The sequence below is a fragment of the Panthera onca genome, chromosome D3 (assembly GCF_046562875.1).
Source record: "Panthera onca isolate mPanOnc1 chromosome D3, mPanOnc1 haplotype 2, whole genome shotgun sequence".
In the NCBI taxonomy this organism is placed as follows: domain Eukaryota; kingdom Metazoa; phylum Chordata; class Mammalia; order Carnivora; family Felidae; genus Panthera; species Panthera onca.
This window is the reverse complement of record NC_138350.1, coordinates 69,737,080-69,749,455: the sequence shown is the minus strand read 5'-3', so window position 1 is coordinate 69,749,455 and position 12,376 is coordinate 69,737,080. Positions and strand designations below refer to the sequence as shown.

The 12,376-nt window shown below is 39.8% G+C and overlaps 1 long non-coding RNA gene across 2 annotated transcripts; it reads right to left on the bottom strand.

Annotated features, from left to right (window-relative positions):
* Nucleotides 1-287: 287 nt before the first annotated feature.
* Nucleotides 288-11,899, bottom strand: LOC132666004 (uncharacterized). Of its 2 annotated transcripts, XR_009604408.3 has the most exons (6): nucleotides 11,816-11,899; nucleotides 10,725-10,809; nucleotides 10,166-10,265; nucleotides 8,110-8,188; nucleotides 5,915-6,050; nucleotides 288-375 (listed from the first exon to the last, which is right to left on the bottom strand). It is a non-coding gene; the product is annotated as an uncharacterized LOC132666004 (long non-coding RNA). The 2 variants fall into 2 exon arrangements; XR_009604409.3 differs by lacking the exon at nucleotides 8,110-8,188.
* Between the last annotated feature and the right edge of the window lie 477 nt (nucleotides 11,900-12,376).

Sequence of the window (12,376 nt, the reverse complement as noted above, 5' to 3'; positions counted from 1 at the left end):
GTCACTTACAATAGAAAGAATGCTAAATTCTATGGGAGGATAAATGAAATGTAACCTATGTTTAAGGCCTTTAAAGAAAATGCCTTATATATCAAGATGATCAAAGGTTGACAAAAATTCTTATCATAATCATAAGAGATTATGAAAGCAGATAAAAATATCTCGAGAGCAGGAAAATAGATTAAAATACCAGAAGAGTTTCTATGTTATGAACTCCAATTTGTGAAACAGTCAGAAATAAATAGGAATATATTAAATTAGAATTAAAAATTATAGTCCCAGACTGCCTTAAAGTAATCTCTTTATTGTGACCAGAAATCTGGTTCCAAGGTTTTCTTGTTCTCTTTTGTCTTGAGCTTGTATCTTTCATGAGCCCTGAAATGGCAATTTTACAGATGCATGCATTATAATATTCATGATTTCCATGGCATTGTAATTGTACTCAGTAATTATAATTTTCATTGACACAAAAGTTACAGACTCCTGGGACTTGCTCAGTAGAACTTAAGACTGTTGCTAGGCACCTCACAAAAGTGATTTTCCTCTTTGTGGGAATTGAAGATTTTGACCTTGAATAACTTTTACCTTTGGAAGCGAAAACTTACTGACCTTGTCTTCTATGGACCCGCTTATTTTTTTTATTTTAACTGCAGTATAGTTAGCATACAGTGTTATATTAATTGCAGGTGTACAATATAGTGATTCCACAATTCCATGCATCACCCAGCGCTCATCACCACAAGTGCACTCCTTAATCCTTATCACCTATTTCTCTCCTCTCCTCTAGCAAACATCAGTTTGTTCTCCATAGTTGAGGCTATTTCTTGGTTTGTCTCTCCCTTTTTTTTTTCCTTTGTTTGTTTTATTTCTTACATTCCACATATGAGTGAAATCATATGGTACTTGTCTTTCTTTCTCTGATTTATTTCACTTAGCCTCATACTCTCTAGTTCCATCCATGTCATTGCAAATGGCAAGATTTCACTCGTTTTTATGAATGAATAATATTTCATTGTGTGTGTGTGTGCGTGTGTGTGTATACACAAATATACATACCACATCTTCTTTATTCATTCAACTATCTATAGACATTTGGGTTGCTTCTATAATTTGGCTGTTACAAATAGTGCTGCTATAAACATAGGGGTGCATGTATCCCTTTGAATTAGTGTTTTTGTATTTTTAGGGTAAATACCCAGTAGTGTGATTACTGGCTCATAGGGTAGTTGGATTTTTAACTTTTTGAGGACCCTCCGTACTGTTTTCCACAGTGGCTGCACCAGTTTGCATTCCCACCAAAAGTGCAAGAGGGTTCCTTTTCCTCTACATCCTTGACAAAACCAGTTGTTCCTTGTGTTTTTTATTTTAGCCATTCTGACAGGTGTGAGGTGATACCTCATTGTAGTTTTGATTTGCATTTCCCTGATGATGAGCGATGTTGACCATCTTTTCATGTCTGTTAGCCGTCCATATACCTTCTCTGCAGAAATGTCTGTTCATGCTTTCTGACCATTTTCTAATTAGATTGTTTGTTTTTTGGGTGTTGAGTTATATAAGTTCTTTATATATTTTAGACACTAACCTTTTATCTTCTGTGGACCCATTTATTAAAAATTCACCAAAGTGTGGGGCTGCCATGACTCCAGAGAATGGATCCAGTTGAAGAAAATCTACAGACATCTACTGAGTACTCATTATATACAAGACAATGTGCTAGGCAGACTCAAAGGCTTAAGGCATGGTTCTTGTTCTCACAGAGCTTGGAAACTTGCGGCAGAGGTAGGACATATTCATGAAAAGTCAAATATCAATATAAAGGAATATATAATAAGTGATCAAAAGAACTGTGCAAACAATAAGAACTTAGATGCTGGAAGAGCAAGAAATCAGTGTGGGATGGAATGCCTTGAGGGCAGGTACAAGTGAATGGGCAGAAAAGAAGTAAAGAGCTCCTCAGGCACAAAGCTCTTCATAAACAAACAACCAGAGGGGGAAAGATGTTGACAGGTAACTGTATTATTATAGAACAGTCTGCTGGAGCAATGATTCTTACAGAGTTCAGTTGGGGAGAGGGGAGCTTGAAAAGACTGGAAGTCATTAAATGACAACCTACAAAATTTAAGCTACATCTTGTAGGAAATGAGACTGCTGAAGATTAAGTCAATGGAAGCGGACCATCTCTCCTCCTCAGTATCAAAGCCCTCATCGCTGGTAACATGACAGCCTGAACTTGGTTCGTGTGTGAAATAAACTTTGTGTTGATCAACACAGTGTAAAATGTCAAGTGAGAAATTGCAGAGGTAAGGACTGGGTCATGGGAAATTGGGACATTGTATTGACAAAACTAGATTTGCATCTTACGGTAGCTGCCATGTGGAAATGAGATTTAACAAGGACGAGACTAAAAGAAGCCCAGATACAAGGCCATTGCAAAGCCCTAGGCAAGAGTTCATGAAGGCCTGTCCTAAAGTGGTGATCATAGGATTGGGGAGGAGATAGGTTCAAGGGCTATTTAGAAGCCACATTGTTAGGACTTGATGATTATCACTGACTGTCAGGAGTGATGCGAAGGGAGGATTCTAGAATGACTCCCAGATTTCTGACCTGAGGGGATGAGGTTGTAAGTGGAACCATTAACCAGGATACAGGAAGGGGTAGCTTTGGGAAAGGAAAACATTGGGTTCAGTGTTGCATATTGTGTAATCCAGAACTTGCTGGCTGCAAGTCCTGGAAAGCCATGTCAAACTACCTTGGGCAACTTCATGGTTCATAAAGCCAGATGATGGAAAGGTATAGGTAGCAAAGACTTCACAACTAAATCTAAAATTATCAGGACTTGCTCTCTGTCATGCCCCCTCTCTCTCTTCTTTTCATTGCTCTCCCTCTCTGCTTGGCTTCTGCCTGTAGTGAGGGCTCATTCTCTCAAGGCCCTCCAAGTGACAAGGGACACGTCTGCCAGCAGTCTGGAATGTAAAAAGAAAGAGACCTATAGCTTCCACTGCTGCATTGAAAAGCCCCAGGAAAGAGACACAAAGGAATAAAACAGTGAATTAAATGGTCTAAGTCTCTGGTCTTGAGGAATTATAGTCATAAAAACATAGAAACTTGAGGCCATCGCCAGTACCTCCAGAGGGCCGAATCCTGGCACATATTAAGAGTTCAATATATGCTTGTTAAATCAAAAGATGATTAAGAGCACTTTTCATGAGTAAAATCTTTCAATAAATAGTTTGGTTGCATACATTTTGTCTATTGCATAGATTAGAGCAAGGCAGTCCTCTTTCCCCACACCCAACTCATGTGCCAAAACGTTACATACACATAGGTGGAATTTTTGGATAGAAGGGCCAGTTTCTGTCTGCAGTCATACTCTACTCCCAATGCCTGTGACAGCTCCTTCCAGCTACAGGAGTCAGAATACATGTTATACCTCTCATCCAAAACTCCTTCCTCCCCACCATGACCACCACGGCTATCATCACCTTGAGATCTTGCCAACTCATGCTCCATAATATTATCTACCACATCTCCAGTTAGGAGAGAAGGCTCAAAGCCCTAGCAGAGCACTTCTAAAGACCATAAAACAAACTTTATCTCAGTAAAGGCTGGTTTCTCTTCATAATTGAGTTCCTGGATGGACACACTCAACAGTTACAAACAAAAACTAAAATCAGCTTCCAGATCTACGCAGTGTATCTTCAGTATTGGAGCACATGACACTCTTCACCTTTTGTCTGAATCTCAATATATTTATTTAGTTTTATTCTATTTTTATTTAGTTTTATTTGTGTAAGCTGTCAGTAACACTTATTGAGGACTACTTTATTATGCATGATACCATACTAAACACCAAAGGATATATATAAAAGCAGCTAGGATTCCCCAGAGCACAATCAAAAGAGTGACAAGAACAGTAATTATTTGCTAAATCTAGATCAGACCCCTCCATCTCAGTCTCTGAATTCCAGTGTCCCTGAACCTCTTCTTTCTGATCCTAGGAGATCCCACACAGATTCGTAAATGGCCATGATCATTTTTCTCCTACTTTATGGCAGCTTCCAGTTCATTCATCATTTTAAAAGGTTACCTGCTTTCCCTACTGTTACTATCACACTTCCTGTCATCACCAGGTGGGTGTGGCCTTGGCTATAGCTACACATTTATTTTGTTCTGGCTGAACAGTGGAATCACACACACACACACACACACACACGTGATGTACTGTATTACCAGGCTACAAAATAACTCTACTCCCAGATTCCATCTCATGGAGTACTCTAAAGTTTTAGTTCTTTGTTCCACTTGCTTTTTATTATAACCCTCCTGTCAATGACTGGCACTTATCTGTAGAAACTACCTTCAAAGTATACCACAATTAAAATCTCTAGGAGCTGGGCCTTCACCCCTACCATCCCTAAGCCTCCTGCCTTCCTGCCTTAGCCATGGTCTTGTACCAAGTTCATACACACCCTCCCCCCATTCAGGTATGTTATTTTCCTTTTGGGTGCTCACTCTAAGGGGGCTCCTGGTTTCTCTAACAGCTCAGAAGTCTTGGGCCTGGAGTGGTGTAGAGTGGGCTATGCCCCCCAAAGGGGCCCACACCAGTCTGGATTCACAGCAAACAATTTAGGCCTCTGCCCCTGGGGTTCTCTCTACACAAAGACAATTTATGGTCAACTGTTTGGAGCTCAGAGCCATTTTCCTAAGGAAACAACAGAAAAGGAGTATGTTGAGAGAGAGAGAGAGAACTCACAAAAGTCCATTTGACTCACTTATCTCATCTGGAGTTCTATATGTACTCCAGAACCTACCTAACAGTACAGCACAGTTCTACTGTCTCTATGGGAAAATGAGCTCTGAGTCCCAGCCGTGAACATACCTGTGTCTCTGGTATCAGCAGGGACAGGCCAGCATTCACCTTCCGCAGCCTGCCAACCCAATGGTAGGGAAACGCCAGAAGCCTAGAATGTTTTATTTTTAAGAAAGGGGTTGGGGTGAGGGGGACGCTGGGAGGAGGAACCAGACTGTAGAGGGAGGAGAGCTGGGGTGGAGGGTGGGAGAGCCCAGCAGCCTCTGGGTTTTAGGGTCTTCCAGAGACACAGGCTGCTTTCCTGAGCTTCTCCCCACAAGACACGCCTGGTCCCCACTACAGCATTGCTGCTATAGAGAGCTAGAGAGGGGGGAGTTCCAGTGCAAGAGTGCGTAGGAACTAAGGAAAATGTGTCTGCGGTCTGTGGGTTTCTAGGTGAGGTCAAATAAGGAGTTAAAAAAAAAAAACTTTTAAAAACTAAAGCTAGATTGATATTGTGATCAGTACTATGTTTGTTAAGGAGGTCAGATCAAATTTAATACCTATCCCGTAGCTTTCTGAATTATACAACCCACAGAAATACTTAACGTTTATAAGTCCCCTTGGATGTGACCCTTTTGCAGACATGAGAGAACGTTTCACCTCTATGTCCAATCTCTCTCTCTTATTTACACTTTAATTAATACTTGGCTTCTGTGGAGTCAGGGTAAATCTGCTTGTAAATAAAAAAATTTAAGTGTGGAGAAAACAAGCATGAGCCTCTATTTTATTTCCTTGGATCTGTTTGAAAGGCCAAGAAAAAAAAATGTTTCCCTAGGTTGTGGAGTAGGGAAAGGGGTACAAAAGGTTTCCATACAGTAGTCCCCCCTTATCTGCAGGGAATAGGTTCCAAGACCCCCGGTGAATGCCCGAAACCACAAATGATACTGAACCCTATATATGTTTTTTCTATACGTACATATCTAGGGTGACGTCTTATTGATAAAGTAGGCACAGTATGAGATTAACAATAACTAGTAATAAAAAAAGAACCATTATAAATTGATGTAATGTAATAAAAGTGATGAGAATCTCTCTCCAAATATCTAATTGCCCTGTACTCACCCTACTTGTGATGATGTGAGATGAGAAAATGCCTCTGTGATGAGAAGTCGGGTGAAGGACGCAGGATTGTGACGTAGAGGTAGGTGACCACTGACCTTCTGACCCGTCGTCAGCAGGACCATCTGCCTCCAGTTGGCTGTTGATGGGGCAGAAACCAAGGAAAGAAAAACCGCAGACAAAGGGGGACTGCTGTATTTTTAATTGCTCCTGTTAGAAGGCTCAGAAAAGTAAAATTTAGATGACAATAGTAATATGTAAGCGTGTTTTTTTTACTGCAAGTATGGATGGATTTATTTATTTTTTTGTAGGTTTTTAAATTTGAATTCCAGTATAGTTAACATACAGTGTTATATTAGTTTCAGGTGCACAATATAGTGATTCAACACTTCCATTCATTACTCACTGCTCACTATGCTATGTGAGCTCTTTAGTCCCCATCACCTATTTCACCCATCACCCCACCCACTCAATGGACTTAACTAAGTGTTGTTTTCTCTTATTTAAGTCCACTTTTGTAGTCTACATTTTTTTTTAAGTTTATTTATTTATTTTGAGAGAGAGCACGTGCAGAGGGAGGAGCAGAGGGGGGTGGTGGAGAGAGAGGAGAGAGAGAATCTCAAGCAGGCTCCACGCCGTCAGGGCAGAGCCCAATGCAGAGACTGATCCCAGGAACCAGGATCTCATGATCATCACCTGAGCTGAAATCAAGAGTCACGCTTAACTGACTGAACCACCCGGCACCCCTCTTGTTCTACATTTTAGATATTATGATGTCAAACTACTTTCACATGACCACATACCAGAAGTGAAAAAAAGAAAAAGGTGGCTTAGAAAATTTACCAGATTCAGGAAAGATTGGAACCGATGAGCTATTTTACATGCCAGAATCCTAGTAGCTTTGGTAATGGATTAACAGATTAATAGTTCCATAACTTCTTAGATTCAATCAATTCAACAATATCTTCTGAGCCATTCTGTACTAAACAATGTAGTGTGTGACGTGGAGATAGACACACAAAAGCACACTGTGGGCCAAAAAGGCCCCATCACCTGTGGAGTTTCTATGTCTTTATTCAATTTACATGTATGACAAAGTAGAGATCTCTGTTTTACATGGAACCAACCCCCAAACCAAGTTGCCTCTTGCTTTCTGAAAGGAGAGAAGGGGCGGGAACCCAGGTGAGCTCTGGGAGATGGCTATTATTTGAATAGACTGAAAGGTCACTTTGGAGAGCCCAGGTAGGTCAAGCTCAGCCCTCACAAGAGACTGTGAAGAAACTGTCCTGCTTGAAGCAGGGAGGGGTGTGTGTGTGTGGGGGGGGGAACAATTGGGAAGCAATGAAAGAGAGGAGATAGTGTTTGGAAAGATGGTCCTACCTGGGGTGTGGAGGTGGGTGGGAGGAAGGTCACTAATTGTGAGGTCACTGCCATCTCTAAGAGGGAGATGGGAGGGTCAGCACCGGTGTGGTAGCATGAAAATGAAGACAGGGGGCCTACAAAAGGCTTGTCAACAGAAATATTGATGTAATAGGCAGCTCATTAGACTAAGAAGGGGGCAATGCATTTACTTTTAAAGCTCTAACTTTGGGTCTTCTTTTTTCTCTTGAGCCATTTTCTCTCCACGTTTCTTTTTTTTATGTCTGTTTAAATTATAAAAGTGCACGTGTTTTACTTTGGAAAATGTGAAAAAATAAAGAAAAAATATAAAAAAGGCATTGAAAAGCACCTCTCCTCTCACTGCCCAGAGATGGTTTGAGATAACCGTTTTGGTGTATTTTTCCCAGCCTTGATTGGTGACTTTAAGAGTGATTATTAAATGAGGTGAGCTAGGTTGAGTACAAAGGTAAAACAGCTTGAGTTTCTCTGTCCTTGGCCCTTGGCCATGATGCAGGCAGAGCCACAGCTGTCCCGTCACTTTCAGACATCAGAACCCTTGCATGTGCAGAAGTGAAAAAGTCCCATGGGATCTACATCAAGGCAATGCTGCTTTCTCCCACCAGCCCAGGCCCTTCTGGACCTTGGGGACTGGGAGCTGAGAAGGAGGCAATGGCCTGGTCTTTCCTGCTCCTTGTCCCACCGCAGGGATCCCCCAGGAATTTCCCCATGCACTTACCCCAAATGTAAAACCAAGGCCTGGGTCCCACTGCTGCCCCCCACCCCTTTCTCTGCCCAGCCAATTTCTCACTTTCAGATACCTCCAGGGCAGCATCAGGCACAAGGGTCTGTGCCAAAAAGCACACTCTAACCCTATACATTCACCTCAGATCATTCCTTCTGAAAAAGAAAAAGGAAAGGAAAATTAAAGTACTAGGCTTCTTTAATTTTTCTTTTTCTTTCTAAAATTTATACTACATAATGCGAGACTGTATTTTAACCCCTTTCTTGAGAATGTGAGGATACTATTATCAATTATTTTCAGCTTTGGGCTTTGACAAAAAGTTCAATAGAAAAATTTCACTTCACATTCTAATACCTGTATAACAGGCACACACACACAAACACACACACACAATATAATATAATATAATATAATATAATATAATATAATATAATATAATTAATATAATATTATATAATAATAATAATAATAATTTGAACCACATCACATCATTTTACACCCTACTTGCTTTTCATTAGTATCATATGGTGAGTATTTCCCATGTCAAGGAAGTATTTTCCAAAAATGTGATTTTTATTGGCTCATAATTTTTATTATATGACTGTCCATTTTTCATTAATTATTCAACCATCACCCGATCAGACATTTACAATTAGGCTAATATAATTATCACTGCAATAAACATCCTTGCATGTAACCTTGTTCACATCTTTGATTATATCCTTAGGATAATTCCTAGGAGGAAAATGTTTCAATCAAAGGTTATGGAAATTTTTAAGGCTCTTGATACATAAAGCAGAGAAAACCCTTCAAGAAAAGTGGAATAACTACCCCCCTTCTAAAATAATAATAATCATAAATCATAAATAAATTAAAAGGGTTCAGTCAGTTGAACATCCAACTTTGGCTCAGGTCATAATCTCACAGTTCATGAGTTCAAGCCCTGCATCAGACTCTCTGCTGTCAGTGAGGAGCTTGCTTCGGGTTCTCTGTCCCCCTCTCTCTCTGCCCCTCCCCCCCTCAAAAAATAAATTAAAAAAATAAATTTAAAAGAAAGATATGCTTGGGTGGCTCAGTCAGTTAAGCGTCCAACTCTTGATTTTGGCTCAGGTCATGATCTCACTGTTGTAAGACTGAGCCCCATGTTGAGTTCTGTGCCAGCACAGAGCCTGCTTGGGATTCTCTCTCTCCTTCTCTCTGCCCCTCCCTGGCTCACATCCAAGTGCTCTCTCTTTCTAATAAATAAATAAATTAATTAATTAATTAAAAAATTAAAGTGGAGGGGCGCCTGGGTGGCTCAGTCATTTGGGTGTCCGACTTCAGCTCAGGTCATGATCTCACAGCTTGTGAGTTCAAGCCCCATGTCGGCCTCCGTGCTGATAGCTCAGAGCCTGGAGCCTGCTTCTGATTCTGTGTCTCCCTCTCTCTCTCTCTCTACCCTCCTCAGCTCATGCTCTGTCTCAAAAATAAATAAACATTAAAAAAAACCTTAAAAATAAATAAATAAATAAATAATTAAAGTGGAATAACCCTCACACACCTTGTACCCAATCATTTTTACCATATTCTTCACCTTTGCAATCTGATTAGTGAAATAGCATATCGAATTGTTTTGATTTATATATATATAAATATATTTATATTTATATTAAATTTATATATATTTATAATAAATAAATAAATATTTATTATATTTATATTAAATTTATATATATATAAATAATTAAGGCAGATTCTTACTTATTGACTCTTTCTATTTCTTCTTCTGCAAATGGTTCATGGCCTCTACTCATTTTTTTCTTGCAATGTTAGTATTTTCTTACTGATACATAAACTCCATGTAATAAGAATAGTTACCGCTTTTTTTGGTCATGTTGTATTTATTGCAAGTGTTTCCCAATTTCTTTGATTTGATTTTGTTTAGCATACTCTGCCTTGCAGAACCTTTTAACTTTTGTTCAATCAAATCTGTTGGTATCTTTTTCATATAACATATAACCTATTCTATTTAAGAATAAAAAGAGGGTTATTAGAAGGATAGTAGTTAGCTCACAGAAACATACAAAGAGATCCTACAGAAATCAGGGCAACTCTGATTTTAGGAAATGAAACAAATCTCAACATCATCCAACCTGTAAGTCTGTTCTTCTGCTTCCCTCATTTCCTCTGGTCTCCATTTGGCTTCTTCTATATCTACCCTCAGCTTTCTCCAGACTGATATCCTTTTAGCTTCTAAAAGAGAGGCCAAAATTAAAAAGAATGAAATCTTGCCATTTGCAACTACGTGGATGGAACTAGAGGGTATTATACTAAGTGAAATTTGTCAGTCAAAGACAAATATCATATGACTTCACTCAGATGAGGACTTTAAGAGACAAAACAGATGAACATAAAGGCAGGGAAGCAAAAATAATATAAAAACAGGGAGGAGGACAAAACATAAGAGACTCTTAAATATGGAGAATAAACAGAGGGTTACTGGAGGGGTTGTGGGAGGGGGGATGGGCTAAATGGGTAAGGATCATTAAGGAATCATTGTTACACTCTGTGCTAACTTGGATATAAATTTTTTAAAAAATAAATTAAAAATAAATAAGTAAATAAAAATAAAAGAGATGCCAAGAGGACTTATCTTCGGGTAGAAAATCCTAGAGAAGGACTCTGGCTGACTTAACCTTGTGAAAAGCTTACCTCCAGGCCAGTCCTTGTGCCAAGAAAATGAAGGACTCTGATTTGCCAGAAAAAGGATCTATCCAGAGAGAATAGGGCAGCTAGCCTGAAACAGTGGGTTAGGACACTAAGCAAACAAAACAAAATAAAACAGAAACAAAAAAAATCAAGTGTCCATTAGACACTTTTCCTCAGTACTTTCTTTTACCAGTATGCTGCTTTTTTCATCCTGAAATCAAGAAATTTTTCTTCCGGATTTCATTTTTTATATGTGGCTCTATCTTCGCCAAATGCTTCATTCCTCCTCCTGATATTCACTTTATCATTTCCACTGATGTGGCCATAGCCAGTATGGCTAGTTCAGGGCCCTGTGTCTTTCTATGTGGTCTAACAAGCTCATGTTCCTGGTTCCCCCCACCTCTAACACACACACACACACACACACACACACACACACACACACGCTCCCCTTCCTCAGTTCATCCTGCACACCCTCACAAAATTGACATTCCCATAATATCACATCCATCCCTTTAATAATGTCATTTTCCTCTTCACAAGCCTCCCTGCCCCGCCCATTTACTAGAGAGGAAGTGACAGCTCATGTGACAATGAAAATCTTATTTTGTGCAGCCTTCACAACTCTGCTTGGTAGATAAAATCTCCATTGTATAGAAGGGAAACTGAGGCTCGGAAAAGTTAAATCACTAAGTAACATGTTGTTTGGATGTAGCGGACCTGGGACTGAATCTATGTTGCCTGAATCCTTATACAGAAAACCAAGCTCCTCACAATGGATGGGCCTCAAAATAGAGTCTAAACACCTTAACCTTTTTCAAATTCCCAGGCTTTGCTTCCTTTTGTTGCCAAACCTCTATCCCTCACTTTAATCAAGCCTGTGTGTTTGTCTCCCAATGCCACCACCTCTACCCCCAAGCCTGACAGCTTCTCACCAGTGCTCTGCCTACTCCCCTGCCCCCCACTTTTCACCCTATTGAGAGTTCACCTTCCTTGAATCTCTGCTTAATTTTACTTATTCCATTAAGTCTCTCCTGATTATCTAAATAAATTGTAAAAACTTTAAAAAACAAGGCAGTGGGGGCGGGGAGCACCTGGGTGGCTCAGTAGGTTAAGCGTCCAACTCTTGGTTTTGGCTCAGGTCATGATCTCACAGTTCATCAATTCAAGCCCTGCCAGTGCGGGGGTTTGAATTAGAATTCTCTCTCTCTCTCTCTCTCTCTCTCTCTCGCTCGCTCCCGCTCTCTCTGCCCCTCCCCCACTCGCATGCTCTGCATCTCTCTGTCTCTCTCTCAAAATAAATAAATAAATAAATAAATAAACAAATAAGTAACTTTTTTAAAAAGGTCTTTCATGATTATCTCACAAAAATAGTTTTTTCAAAATGCCTAAAATATGCTTCTCTGATATCCATTTAATTACTATTGTCTTTTATGCCCATGTAATGTTTTAACTTTTGACCATCTTGCAAGCTAGATTGTGAGCCTCTTGAGATCAAGTCTATGCCTTATACATCTTTGTATTTCCACATGCTTAGTCCAAGGCCTTGTAAGAAGAAATTAGCCAATACATGTTGGTCCATGTCTGTTTCCTTCAACCCGCTGTATTGGGAGACGTAAGAATTCTTCAAGATTTTCCCCCTCTTGGCAAAATAT